General features: G+C 48.2%; 1 protein-coding gene across 1 annotated transcript in view; it reads right to left on the reverse strand.

Moving 5' to 3' along the window:
• Nucleotides 1–13,942, reverse strand: part of EML3 (EMAP like 3) — a 398,769-nt gene that overhangs the window by 310,968 nt on the left and 73,859 nt on the right. The gene's annotated exons all lie outside the window — the stretch shown is intronic.

The raw sequence follows: 13,942 nt of genomic DNA on the forward strand, positions 1-13,942 counted from the left end.
AGGTCAAGATCATGAGATAGTTTTCAAAACAAAAGGTTAGCTCATTATAACACTTTGTTCACCCCAGGATATGTGCAGCATGCAAGTTAAAACGAAAGACCCGCACTGCATGGTGACGCAAACTAAACTTCAAACCCTTCTTTTAATTTTCAAATGATATGTGCAACTGGTCCTGCATGGTCATCTACATAACTCAGTGTGAATATAGGAGGATAAACATAAGTCGCTGTAATGTATTCATTAGTGAAACCTATATTTTAACTCTACCCTTTTGGGTCTCTCCAACCAGATAATGTAAGCTATCATCTGACGAAAATACCTATTTTCTCCTTACAGTGGGCTTAGAGCCCGCCCATTGCTTTTCATTGTTTGGCTTTATGGTCACTCTCATATGTTTTATTTTTATTTTTTGTAGTGTTTGCTTTGATTTGTATTTGTCAAGTTGTGTCAACATCACTTCCTCTTCTTGTGTTTGGCCCTCCCGTAGAGCATGAATGCATTACTTATGTTCTTACATTGCTCACTTTTAAACAACTGAAGCACTTCACAAGCATGCATGTTTTTTCCAGCTGTCAATTTTTGTATTCTGGTCTTCCATGCTCCTGTCTCTCTAGTCTGTGTGCTTCTCTTTCCTTCCCAGTCTACACAAACCTCTCTTTTGCCGGAGTTTGCTGCCCTCCACATTGCTTCTCCACCTGTCCCCTCCATGTTGATATAGCCCCTGGCCATCCATCTTGCTTCAGCCCACCATGCTGCTCCACCCTCTGTATTACTTCCTTCCCCACCCATGACCTCTGTGTTGCTTACCCCCACCCACGCCTCCAAAAAAAGGAAAAACACCTTTGCACTACTTTTAAAATGTTTTATTTACTAATCCAACTTGGATCGATCATGGTTGGTATGTGGGCGTTATAATGCCAGCACCCGTCTTTTTTTACACAAAGCCCGATCTACAAAGATAGCCAGACCAGGCTTTGTCTCATGGAAGCATGCGCAAATAAAAAGTTTGAAATATTTGGGAAAATAAAAAGATTTCTCCAAACAGTTCACACATTTCATGTGTGCTGTATTTTACAGCACAAATCCAATATCTGGAATGGTATAAACATTGTATAAGAGTATGATTTTGTACTGGAAGGGTAGACTTCGAGTACCACTCACTCCTTTTCATCATGGTGCAAAGACATACAAGTGACCCTAGATAGCCTGTCTGTGCACCCGTGCAGGCGAAGAGTGCAGCAGCAAGCCATTTTTAGTAAACTTGGCTATGCGCTGCTTTCTCTCCCTTGTGCAATACAGCACAGCACCTTTAGTTGGTGCACTGTGTTGTGCTAAAATGCAGGAAATACGCCCTATTATTCAACACGTTTGTCAAGTTATCCTTTCTAAAATACTCATCACCTGGTTCATATTTTAGATCACCAGAACTCCCCATCTTGTCCTCAGCCCCCAGGGCTCATCCATCCTCCAAGTCCTTGGAATAAATAGTTTATTAGCAACAATGAAATTATGTGGGACTACAAGGTTGATACAGGGGCACCAACAACGAAACAAGACTACTGACAAGGGGGCATCAACACTGTACCTGCCTTACTGCCACAGGAGCATCCATAGTGACATGGGGAGATTGATATGGACACAGCAAACAAAAAGCAGACTGACACTAGGACACTATCAAGTGGACACTGACATGGGACATTGACAAATGGACACAGGCAAATCAACAGGTCACTGGCACAGGGGACGCTGAAACAGGACCAGCAATGCTGACATGGTAACAGTGACACAGGAGCACTGATACGGGTACAATCACTAATGCTGGGACACTGGTATTGGAGAGTTTCACTGGGACACTGACACAGCGACAACATGACACATGGATGTTGACATTGGGATACAATACCGTAAATCGAGAGGGACACTGACCTGGGGGAGGAGACATTCATGTACTGACAGGCGGATACAGATGGGGACGATGACACAAAGACAAAGGCATGGAGATACTGGCACTGGGGTACCGCCTCTAGGACACAGACACCAGAACACTGACACGGGGACCAAAACACTGACATGGCATTGTTAAATCGTAAATCATACGTTCTTATATAGCGCCTTTCACTGTAAGGTCTCAAGGCGCTTGCTTTGGGAACCCGTCCTGGCTTTTCCCTGAGAGATAACCCCTAATAGGCATCCCAAGGTGAAAGCCATGCATCCCATCGCAGTGAAGATTAAGCAAGCTATTGCCCAGAGTTGCAGAGTGTGAGCCCATGATTCGAGTAGGCACCGAGGCGAGAATTATCGAGTCCATGGACATTTTGAGCTCATGACCCTGCCGCGTCGGGGATTGAACCCTGGTCCCGGGTCTGACCTCTGCATCAGGGTCTGCCTGCTCTAACCAGTGAGCCACACTACTCCGCTATGGAGACAGTGACACTGGAAAACTAACAAGAGGCACAGCCATCGATGCTGGAACAATGGCAAGGGGCAGTGAGACTGGGAGTTTGCCAAGGGGACACAAGGATAGTCACACTTAAATACTGACGCTCGGACACAACACCAGGACATTGAAATGACAGAAAGACACTAACATAAGGGCACTGACATTTCGATACTGCCATTGGCACATGGACAATGACAGCAGTACTGACACAAGGACATTGCTGCTGAGACACTGACACTGGGGCTTTGACCCTGGGTAAATGGAGAATTATGGGCACTTACCTGGATAAGGGAATGCTGGGGGGGGACGACAAACATAGCAACACTGAATCATATACACTAACTCTGAAATGGAGAGACCTACCCAGGAACACTGAGAAGTCCATAATGTTAACTTTGCAACAAGGACAAAAGCGTAGCAGCATTGGGACACTGATACAGGATGCTATAACACTAACACGAGGAAGCTACACAACACCAGGGTACCAGCATGTAGGCATTGATAGTGAGCCGCTGACACAACAGCACCAGAACAGACGCATGGAAACTACTGGGTGAGGCACATATTGAGCCACCAATACTTCTACTGTAGTGTAGTTCCTATTTTCCCAATAGGCCCTGCGCATTGGAATAACATAAACAGTAGTATGGACGTAGAAGTGCGGATCTTCCAGGTCTCCACTGACTATGCTAAACTTAATTGGGTTTGTTACCAACTAGCTCAGAGGTCACTGGAAACTTTCTTGACTGAATAGGAAGTGATCAGCTTCCCTGGTACAGACAAGAAGGGATTCAGTTTTCCAACAACCGCATAAACATGACAACTTTGCTCCTTAGAATAAGAGTCAATCTCTAGAGTCGTGTGAAACAATAGACTGTTATTTTACTCAGTCAGTTTTGTGCAGATTACTTTCACCAATATGTAGAGAATAGAGAGACGGGCGTTTTCAATAAAAAGGTATTATTTATTGAACAGTCTTTCTTCTCATACAAGAGAAATGAATTGCCACAATTGCAAGACTAGTTATTATAAAAAGTGCGTACAGTAAAATGAGGATTGCGAAATAATACTGTAAAAGCATTGATATGGTTTCTTAGCCATACAATGGTTTAAAATGAATAAAACATATATACATTCATATATACATTAGGCTAACGTACTCAACTGGTGCTTCTAACTACGCCTACCCCAGTGTACCTGACCTAAGCCTAATACGTGGGAGGGAGTAAGTAAGTTGCAGTTTTAGTTAAGTTGGTTTTGCCAAGGTTTGCTTCAAGAATTCTCTCTAAGGGTTTAGTCAACACCATACCTCTGGAATAGAATGTTGGAGGTCTTGTATCTCCTTCCAGGACTCGATATCCCAGTCACTCGCAAGAGTAGGCTGGAAACGCCGGAGCTGGATTTTCTCGGCAGGAGAAAAGACAGCGTCTCTCTCAGCGCGTCGAGGAGGAGGAGGAGGGGGGCAGCGTCCGTGGGCAGCTTGTATCTGCTGGGCTCTGCAGGGGACAGCTGTTCTGCTCCTATGTTCACCACACCATCGCTATCATCGATGTTGTTGAGGCAGCGATAGCATCAGCATCAGCGTTTGCTTAAGGCAACGTTGGTAATATTTATACCTGAAAGGTGCCTGGTTTGACGTAAGTTTTTGGACATAAGACGGCAATAAAGATGTCACTAGGAAGTGATCGTCTCTCAGTGCTCATTAGAGTTCTATTACTAATCAAAACATAGCAAGCGGGGATTTCCCAGGTTGCTGAGTTTTTATCTTGTTGAAGAACTCGGAGTGTAATCTAGGAATCTTAGATAGTGGCTTCTGCTGTGTCATTTGCTCTAATGAGCTGCAGAGGAAGCTGCAGAGGAAGAGATTCTGAAATGTGGCTCTGATCGTGTGAGGCCAGAGACGAGTTTCTGAATAATGCATTTGATCGTTTATGCCAATATAGGGGTACAAAGGGATTATAGCCGTATAGGGGCATAAGGTCACAGTATTGATCGGGGTCCTAGATTAGAACGCGACACTACATGAATACTGATTGGGGAACACTCACAGAGGGATACTGCCAGCCCAGCAGTGACACAAGAGCGCTGGTATTAATTCCAGTGGTGGTTGGTGTCAGGAAAGAGGGGTGGGGCAGGGGGAAGGGGACAACGACAGATAACGGCAAAAAAGAAATACAAATAAGAACTTGCAAGATGCATCGTCGCTCTTCCAATTTTCAGGCTCCACTGCAGGCAGCACAGGCTCTCTGACTCCCCTGAGGCCAATCCTGATGCTGCTCTCATTTTATGAGAGCAGCGTCAGGATTGGCCTGAGCGAATTCGATTTGCACACCCAGGGAGAATGGAAGCATGTGCCTGCTGTCTCCAACCCAGCAAGGCAGCTCGGGTTGGAGACAGCTTTACTGCACATAATGATGTGACCGACCTGAGACAGTTGTCCAAACCGTCATGCACACAGATAACAGTGCCCACCACTACTCATGTGACTGCCACCCCGTGATAGCTCCGCCCCCAAGCCTTAGAGCAAAAATAAAACTATAATAAACACGTTTTATTTTCGTTTTTTTACCTTTTGAGACTGCTGACGGGGGGGGACACTCATCCTCTATATCGGAGGAGCCGCCTCTGATTAATACATGGATATTGGAACCCAGGGCTAGCAGAAGCGCAATTGGAACGGTAGCAGGTACTTTGAGAGATCCATTGGTGCCACTGGCACAAAGCCTCAGATGCTGTGAAACACTGATACTGGGACAGTTAAAGTTTCATGGACACTGACATTGCCAAGGTGACACTTGGACAATGACGCATATGTTGATATAAGCACATTGACTCTGCGGCACTGACACAGGGACACAAACTGTCAAAGAAACATGTGGACATTGAGTCACTGGCACTGTTAAAGGGACAATGATAGGACCCTGACACAAGGACCTTAATAATGACACTGACATTGGGAGGCAGACTGAAACACTGACAATGGGGCATAGGGATACAGGCACAGAGTCTCACAGACCAGAGCATTGAAAGTTACACAGGATCAACGGCACTGGAAAATGAGGACATAGAGACACAATGTTGCGGATAGAAAGACTAGGCCAGTGAGACAGAATGGTGACCATGGACACCTGGACCATGTCAATAAGAACAAACAAGTATATGGTCCAACTAAACTACAGTAAAGAGTGAGGATCTCTGCCTAAAATGGATCACTGCTGATCCTGGTGAGTGATTTGGGGTCCACGCAGTGCTTCACTGCTAAATATAAAAATGAGTGTAGGGGCCGAAGGTGTTTCTTAGGAGGCCGGCACAACATTACCGAATAGCCAGGATGCCAAGGATTTGATGACACCTTGTGCCTCTTTCTTACACCACCCTACTCTTCCTGCCTCTTTTCTTACTCTTGCAGGTTCTTCAACCCTGATTATTCCCTTTTGTAACTGTTTCCCTATCTTTCTTTTCTACGGTAGGTACCCCTTCCTCTTTTGTTCTGGGTCAAAGTCTTATGATGAAAATGAAGTCCCTAAAAATGAGTTTTTGTGCCCTCACCTCCAATGACCTGCACAAATTGACCACTTGGGCGAAGACTTCGGAATGAAGAATAGGCGGCTGCCTGGCTAGTACTAGCTCCTTTTGACCAGTGTAAATGGACACATAGCCCACTCACTTCTTAAGCTTTGCCATATACCCCCAGCAATCTATGCCTACCTTGTCTTTCTTTCCTGCTGAATGTTCCATTGAGGTCTCTCCTGAAGGAGCCAAGTACAATCAGTGTAGTGCTGACTGTCAGTGCACAATATGTTTGTTTTGTATGCATCATGCCCATGTGCTCATAACTGTGCCAATGTCTTTAGAGCGACTTTTAAAACCCTTTCAGGGCTGTTCAAGGTTTTTAGTAAAATGATCCTACAAATGCAGCATTCGTCACACATTTGCCCAGGAAATGCCTTTGATGGGAAATATACGCTCTATGTATAATTTAATTTAAGTTCTAGTCATTTTTCATCAATTTTATTGTCCAGGAGCGCTTTCAAAACACCACTTGACAGACATTGCCTGAAAAACTCCCAATATTCCTCTCTCACTGAGCTTTTAATGGCACTCGTTTCTAATACTCATCGCAAATAGCTGTCAAGGAAGAATATTTTTAAAATACTGGCAAGTGTGTTTCATTTTTTGATATCTCACTATATTTTGACATTTTTTAAAGCTATTGTTGGATGGGAGTACCTTCCTGTCATGTAGTTATCCTTTGGGGACAGGCTCCCAAAACTATCCTGGCTTCAGACCTGACAGGACTCGGACAGGTTTTCCAGGTCCACTCCTAACTGGCTTCTCCTGTTCAGATTTTAATGTCTTGCCTGCAGATACCTTTTAGCTGTCTGTTTGAGAAAGACCTTGTGTGATTCACACCAACATTTAAAGTTGACATATGGCAGCCCATTGACTACTATTGGTTGGCTTCTTGTCACTCTCATTAGCTCACTTCTTATTCAATGGCTTTCTATCTCTTTTAGCATTTATCCTGTCCCCCTCTTTAACATTCTTTTGATTGGATAGCTTGTATCCTTCCGCTGTTCACATTCAGGAAGCTACTTTTTAGGTCTCGGCTAGCGTAGGCTGCGCACATGCGCAGTCTTACTGGCGATATTTTATGTTTCTTAGTAGTGAGGGTAAACCCCGCCCCTCTTCTCCATTGGTTGGCTTCCTAAACGGCGGCCAGCCATTGGAGAAGAGGTCCCAGTGACGATCTAAGCCCCATCTTTTTTGGATTGGGGGGCGTGTTTTTTAGTTTTGTTCTACCTAGGGACTTTCTCACTTAAAAACACGCCCCCCAGTCTGAAAAGGACGGGGCTTAAAACATCACTGGGATCTGGTAGCGAGGGTAAACCCTGCCCCTCTCGCCTCCTGGAGTAGTTTTGTGAAAAGATTTGGCTGACGTGGAGTGGACGTTTGCTCACTTGTATATGTTCCTCTCCGCCATTTTAGTCACAATTGTAGCTGTTTATCGGATCATGGGCATCCCCTAGGTGCCTGGGGCTTTGATCAGCAGCGATCATTTCCGGGCTTCCTGGAAACTGAGGAGCGGGTGTTAGAATAGGAGGAGCAGGTGAGGGTGTTGCCATTTACTCTACGGCCGAGCAAGGCTCTAGATGCCTTTGTAGTTTGCGCGATGCGTCCTCTGAGACCGAGCTTGGCCTTTACACGGCAGGGGTTGGGTATCGGCAGCGCTGCAGAAGGTGCAAGTCGCCATTACGCATCGTCTCATGTAAAGCGCCTTACACCTGGTAATGTAAGCGCTATATAAAATCGCATAAATAAATACGAGATGACCCTAAATTGGATGAGAAACCGGGCCATTTTACTTTTCCTCAAATGGGCTTTTAAATGTGTGGCTTATTTTTTTTTTGTAAAAGAATTTTTATTGCAGCTGGAATACATGTACAAACTAGCCCCCTATGAGGGCAGCATCATACTTTCGTGGTACAAACGTTCTGATATGGAAAACTTAGTCTAACAGGGCCATTCAGCTCACACCCCGGAGGTCGAGCGGCAATATACAGTAGGGCATTATTCGCTAAGATCTATATGGGCACTCACAAATAGCTGTTTCTCAGGTAGTGCATATGGCTGCGTTTCCAACCATCCGGTTCCCCCTTTACTTGTTCCAGGGAGCATTGAACAATAAGAAACAACTTTCTACCCTCCTCTCAGCCCCCCCCACCTAAACCCCACCATCTCTTACCCCCCTATCCTCCACCCCTCCCCCCTGGCGTGTCAGAGGTCCACAAGAGAAAGCTCGATTTCTCCGCGGACAGAGCAGGTCCGAGACCGACAATCAGGATTAAGCAGTAGGAAAGTGCAGTCAACACGTGGGGCGCGGGGCGATTCCAGGATGGATCCGGGACTGGTACCCACCCAAGCCATGGTGTCTAAGGACCAGGGCTTCCTGCGGGGGAGCCCTCGCTGTCAGAGGTCGGCAGCGTGAGTTCCAGTACCAACCGCCCCCAGGCCCGGGCCCGTTCCAGAGCAGTATCAGTGCCTGCCCTAAGTGCCAGTTGCAGACGTATCTCCCCCTCACAGCTGGCCCATTTAGTGAGCTCCGCTCGCCACCTCTCCACTGTGGGCCCCCTATTTGCTTTCCATTGGGACGTTATGGCTCGCTTCGCTAGCAGCAGACCCAGATCTAGGAACTTACTAGTGATTTTGTTTTTCGATGTGTGTGGGAACCAGTGTAGGACGCAGTGTGCCATTGTGGGTTGCAAATCCCTCTCAGTGACCTCCCGCAGATTCTCCACCACTCCTTGCCAGAAGGAGCCCAGAGCCGGGCAGGACCAGAACATGTGCTGGAAATCAGCCACCTCTGCCGGACAGCGTGGGCAGGCCTTTAAATGTGTGACTTATGGCAGTGGAAAGGTTTTGAGAGGTACTTTGTGTAAAGCAGTAGGGGGGGTCAGTTTAATTGTGACAGCGGCAGCTAGCGGTTACCTAATTCAATGTTGTATCGTTGTTTGTTTTCCCTAGAGCTTTAAGAAGAACCTTCTCAGAATGGACTGCTCATGCAATCTTTGCAGCCATGTTCTTTCCCTGCGTCTCCCTGCCATAGCTGGGATGCCTGTTTTGCTTTTCCTCTAGTGGGCGGGGCCTCTGCTCGGCTTTGTGCTGTGGCTCCGCTTGATGGTTTCCTCTCGCTGTGCTGTGCGACTTGCTCTCCTAGACAAAAAACTCCTGAAGCTCCTCTGCCACATAAGCCTGGCAGCGCTTGTCCTGGGTTCGTGCAAACCGCGATGTGGTCTTGTGCACACTGTCCCCAATCACAGTTTGCCGACGATGATACTTGAACCTGCGCCCCCAGTTCAAAGGCGGAAGATCTTGCAGGATCCCAACGTCCTCGAGCAGGCCACTCCACACTCGTTGCCTGGTTACCACAGGAAAACTAGTCACAGCGTTGCACGATGTCCAGCCTGTCAGTGACCGCCACTGGCTTCCTCAAGGTCGAGGACCGGTTCCTGCGGGTTCAGAGCTATTTCCTTTGCCGTCCACCACTGTGCTGCCCTGGCTGGTTCTCTTCCTCACCGCTCAGAAGTCCTGCTGTTTGCTCGGCGCCGTACTTCCTCATTCCCGATGCTCCTCTGGCTTCTCTAGGAGCAGGGTGCAGTGACTCCAATGCGAATCTGGCAGCAACGAGGTGATTCCAATAAGATGGAGGTTTCTATGTCCCAACAGGAGCTTAACGTCCCTTTTTGAACCCCCCCTGCCACTTGCCTCTCTGCTCCGATTGGGTGGCTAGCTGCTTGTTTGGGGCACCCAATCCGGAGCACCCCCCTTCACTTTTTGCGGGCTTGTGGGGTTCCCCCCCTTGGGAGGCGTTTGACACATGACCCTATTGGGTCCAGCTACACCTTCCCGGCCAGTGTTTCCATGATGCACTTCTAATATGGTGTCCAAAATTAACGTAAAAAGTCTGAACAAGTCAGCAGACTCTGCTGTTTGCTATTTAAAGCGCTGCCGGACTACGAAAGACGTTTTCTAGGGGTTCTGAGGCAGTCATTGGTTACCATGCGTGCAGTAACCTCTGTCCGTGGTACTGTCTCTCTATGGTGTCCCACAGTACTGGTGCTCTCAGAGGCGTAGCTGAGTGACTCACCTTTAGCATTTCATTTACTCATGCGTTCAGAGCAGTAGTAAGAGTGTCATTTATTAGTACCATTAGGCTGGCTCTGTCTGTGTGTGTGTGTGGCTCTGTGTGTGTGTGGCTCTGTGTGTGTGGCTCTGTGTGTGTGACTCTGTGTGTGTGGCTCTGTCTGTGTGTGTGTGTGGCTCTGTCTGTGTGTGTGTGTGGCTCTGTCTGTGTGTGTGTGGCTCTGTCTGTGGCTCTGTCTGTGTGTGTGTGTGTGGCTGTCTGTGTGTGTGTGTGTGTGGCTCTGTCTATGTGTGTGTGGGGCTCTGTCTGTGTGTGTGTGGCTCTGTCTGTGTGTGTGGCTCTGTCTGTGTGTGTGGCTCTGTTTGTGGCTCTGTCTGTGTGTGTGGCTCTGTGTGTGTGTGTGTGGATGTGTGTGTGGCTGTGTGTGTGTGGCTGTGTGTGTGTGTAGCTGTGTGTGTGTGTGTGTGGCTGTGTGTGGCTGTGTATGTGTTACTGTGTGTGTGTGTGGCTGTGTGTGTGTGTGGCTGTGTGTGTGTGGCTGTCTGTGTGTGGCTCTGTGTGTGTGGCTGTGTGTGTGTGTGTGGCTGTGTGTGTGTGGCTCTGTGTGTGTGGCTCTGTGTGTGTGTGGCTCTGTGTGGGTGTGGCTCTGTGTGTATATGTGGCTCTGTGTGTGTGTGTGGCTCTGAGTGTGGGTGCAAATGCAATAGGTCTCGCATTTGCGAGAGATTAAACTATTGGCATTGTAAATGACAATGTCATTTATTTATATGTTTTAAAAACAAAAATAATGTCATGAGCAATGCCAATAGCTCTAACTTTAACAAAGACGACACCATTACATTGTAAATGCTTGTTTCTTTTTCTTTCAGGACTCCATGTGTGCATGAATTTTCATGTGCTCTCCCTCATGTGCTGCTTTGCTTTCCCCTCAAATACATTCTCCACTCTGCATACTCGATGTAACTCCCTGCAACCCTCAACCCCTGCTCATCCATAGCTCTTTCTTATTTTCTTATTTTTTTGTTTATTTATTTCCCCGCCTTGAGCTCCTCCATTGCTTCACCGTTTTGACTTCTTCCCGCCCACTCTTCCGTTGCGTGCACGCTCACACACATACGCACACATTTGAGTTTCATGGAAGGGTCAGCAGCTATTTTCTGCCAGGCTGCTTGCACAAGTTTGAAATTCTTTTTTTTTCAATTTACCATCCAAGTGGCGTGAACAATTTTGTAATAGTAAATAAAAAAAGATACAAAATGGCAGCAGTCTCATATCAAATAGTCATCACAATAAGCTGCCAACGCATCATTTGCTTGCTTACATTATTGCAGTCTTTCTCATTCTTTTGTTTAGTACTTCTGTTTCCTTATGCTGCATAGCATCATCAAAAAATACTGCCAACAGGTCAAAATGCGAGAGCTATTGGCTTTGCCCCTGCTTGTTTTCTTTGCATCCTGGGATGTTCAGTCTTATTTATCCCATTATAAATCTGAAATAGAAGTCCTAGATTAGAATGAACAAGCATTGGAAATGCAATAAGGCTCGCATTAGAAAAGTTTGAGCTATTGGTCTTATAAATGATTTTTTTTTATTTATGTGTCATTTTTTAAAATAGCTAAATTAATAACTTTGTCATTTACAACGCCAATAGTTATAACTTTTGCAAATGTGACACCTATAGCATTTGTAATGCAACATGTTTTGTATTTACGTGACGTAGATGTATTGATATTACAAATAACAATGGCTTTTAATGTTTTTAAATAATTAATACTTAAATAATTTATTTAATTTGTAATGGCAATAGCTTAAACTTTTGTAAATAACTTTTGTGAAGATTATGTTCAGTGTTTTTTATTGTGACGAAAATCCAAGAACAGAAGTGAAATATTAACATCTTTTTGTGATTTGTAATAAAGCGTGAATGCTTGAAAACAGCTTGAAACATTGAAAGAACATATTTGAACCAGTGATGCTGTGGTTGCGCTAAGTGATGCTGTGGTTGGGCTGAATGATGTTGTGGTGGTGCTGAGTAATGCTGTGGTTGCGCTGAGTGACGCTGTGGTTGCGCTGAGTGGTGAGTGCATCGGTTGAGCTTAGTGGGTGCATTGTTGGAGCTGTGTGGTGGCTGCATAGGTGGAGCTAAGTTGGAGCATCGGTGGAGCTGTGTGGTAGGTGCTTCGGTGGAGCTGTGTGGTGGGTGCATCTGTGGAGCTGTGTGGTGGGTGCCTCGGCGGAGCTGTGTGGTGGGTGCCTCGGCGGAGCTGTGTGGTGGGTGCCTCGGCGGAGCTGTGTGGTGGGTGCATCGGTGGAGCTGTGTGGTTGGTGCTTCGGTGTAGCTGTGAGGCGGGTGCATCTGTGGAGCTGTGTGGTGGGTGAATCGGTGGAGCTGTGTGTTGGGTGCCTCGGTGGAGCTGTGTGGTGGGTGCATCGGCGGAGCTGTGTGGTGGATGCATCGGTGGAGCTGTGTGGTGGGTGCTTCGGTGGAGCTGTGTGGTGGGTGCATCTGTGGAGCTGTGTGGTGGGTGAATCGGTGGAGCTGTGTGGTGGGTGCCTTGGTGGAGCTGTATGGAGGGTGCCTCGTGGAGCTGTGTGGTGGGTGCATCGGTGGAGCTGTGTGGTGGGTGCATTGGTGGAGCTGCGTGGTGGGTGCATCGGTGGAGCTGGGTGGTGGGTGCATCGGTGGAGCTGTGTCGGTGGAGCTGTGTGGTGGCTGCATCGGTAGAGCTGTGTGGTGGCTGCATCGGTGGAGCTTAGTGGTGGGTGCATCTGTGGAGCTGTGTGGTGGGTGCCTCGGTGGAGCTGTGTGGTGGGTGCATCGGTGGAGCTGTGTGGTGGGTGCATCGGTGGAGCTGTGTGGTGGGTGCCTTGGTGGAGCTGTATGGTGGGTGCCTCAGTGAAGCTGTGTGTTGGGTGCATCGGTGGAGCTGTGTGGTGGGTGCATCGGTGGAGCTTAGTGGGTGCATTGGTGGAGCTGTGTGGTGGCTGCATAGGTGGAGCTAAGTTGGAGCATCGGTGGAGCTGTGTGGTGGGTGCTTCGGTGGAGCTGTGTGGTGGGTGCATCTGTGGAGCTCTGTGGTGGGTGCCTCGGCGGAGCTGTGTGGTGGGTGCCTCGGCGGAGCTGTGTGGTGGGTGCATCGGTGGAGCTGTGTGGTTGGTGCTTCGGTGTAGCTGTGAGGTGGGTGCATCTGTGGAGCTGTGTGGTGGGTGAATCGGTGGAGCTGTGTGGTGGGTGCCTCGGCGGAGCTGTGTGGTGGGTGCATCGGCGGAGCTGTGTGGTAGATGCATCGGTGGAGCTGTGTGGTGGGTGCTTCGGTGGAGCTGTGTGGTGGGTGCATCTGTGGAGCTGTGTGGTGGGTGAATCGGTGGAGCTGTGTGGTGGGTGCCTTGGTGGAGCTGTATGGAGGGTGCCTCGTGGAGCTGTGTGGTGGGTGCATCGGTGGAGCTGTGTGGTGGGTGCATTGGTGGAGCTGCGTGGTGGGTGCATCGGTGGAGCTGGGTGGTGGGTGCATCGGTGGAGCTGTGCCGGTGGAGCTGTGTGGTGGCTGCATCGGTAGAGCTGTGTGGTGGCTGCATCGGTGGAGCTGTGTGGTGGGTGCATCTGTGGAGCTGTGTGGTGGGTGCCTCGGTGGAGCTGTGTGGTGGCTGCATCGGTGGAGCTGTGTGGTGGGTGCATCGGTGGAGCTGTGTGGTGGGTGCCTTGGTGGAGCTGTATGGTGGGTGCCTCAGTGGAGCTGTGTGTTGGGTGCATCGGTGGAGCTGTGTGGTGGGTGCATCGGTGGAGCTGTGTCGGTGGAGCTGTGTGGTGGGTGTATCGTGGAGCTGGGTGGTGGATGCATCGGTGGAGCTGTGTCGGT

This window comes from Lissotriton vulgaris, chromosome 9 (assembly GCF_964263255.1).
Source record: "Lissotriton vulgaris chromosome 9, aLisVul1.2, whole genome shotgun sequence".
NCBI lineage: Eukaryota > Metazoa > Chordata > Amphibia > Caudata > Salamandridae > Lissotriton > Lissotriton vulgaris.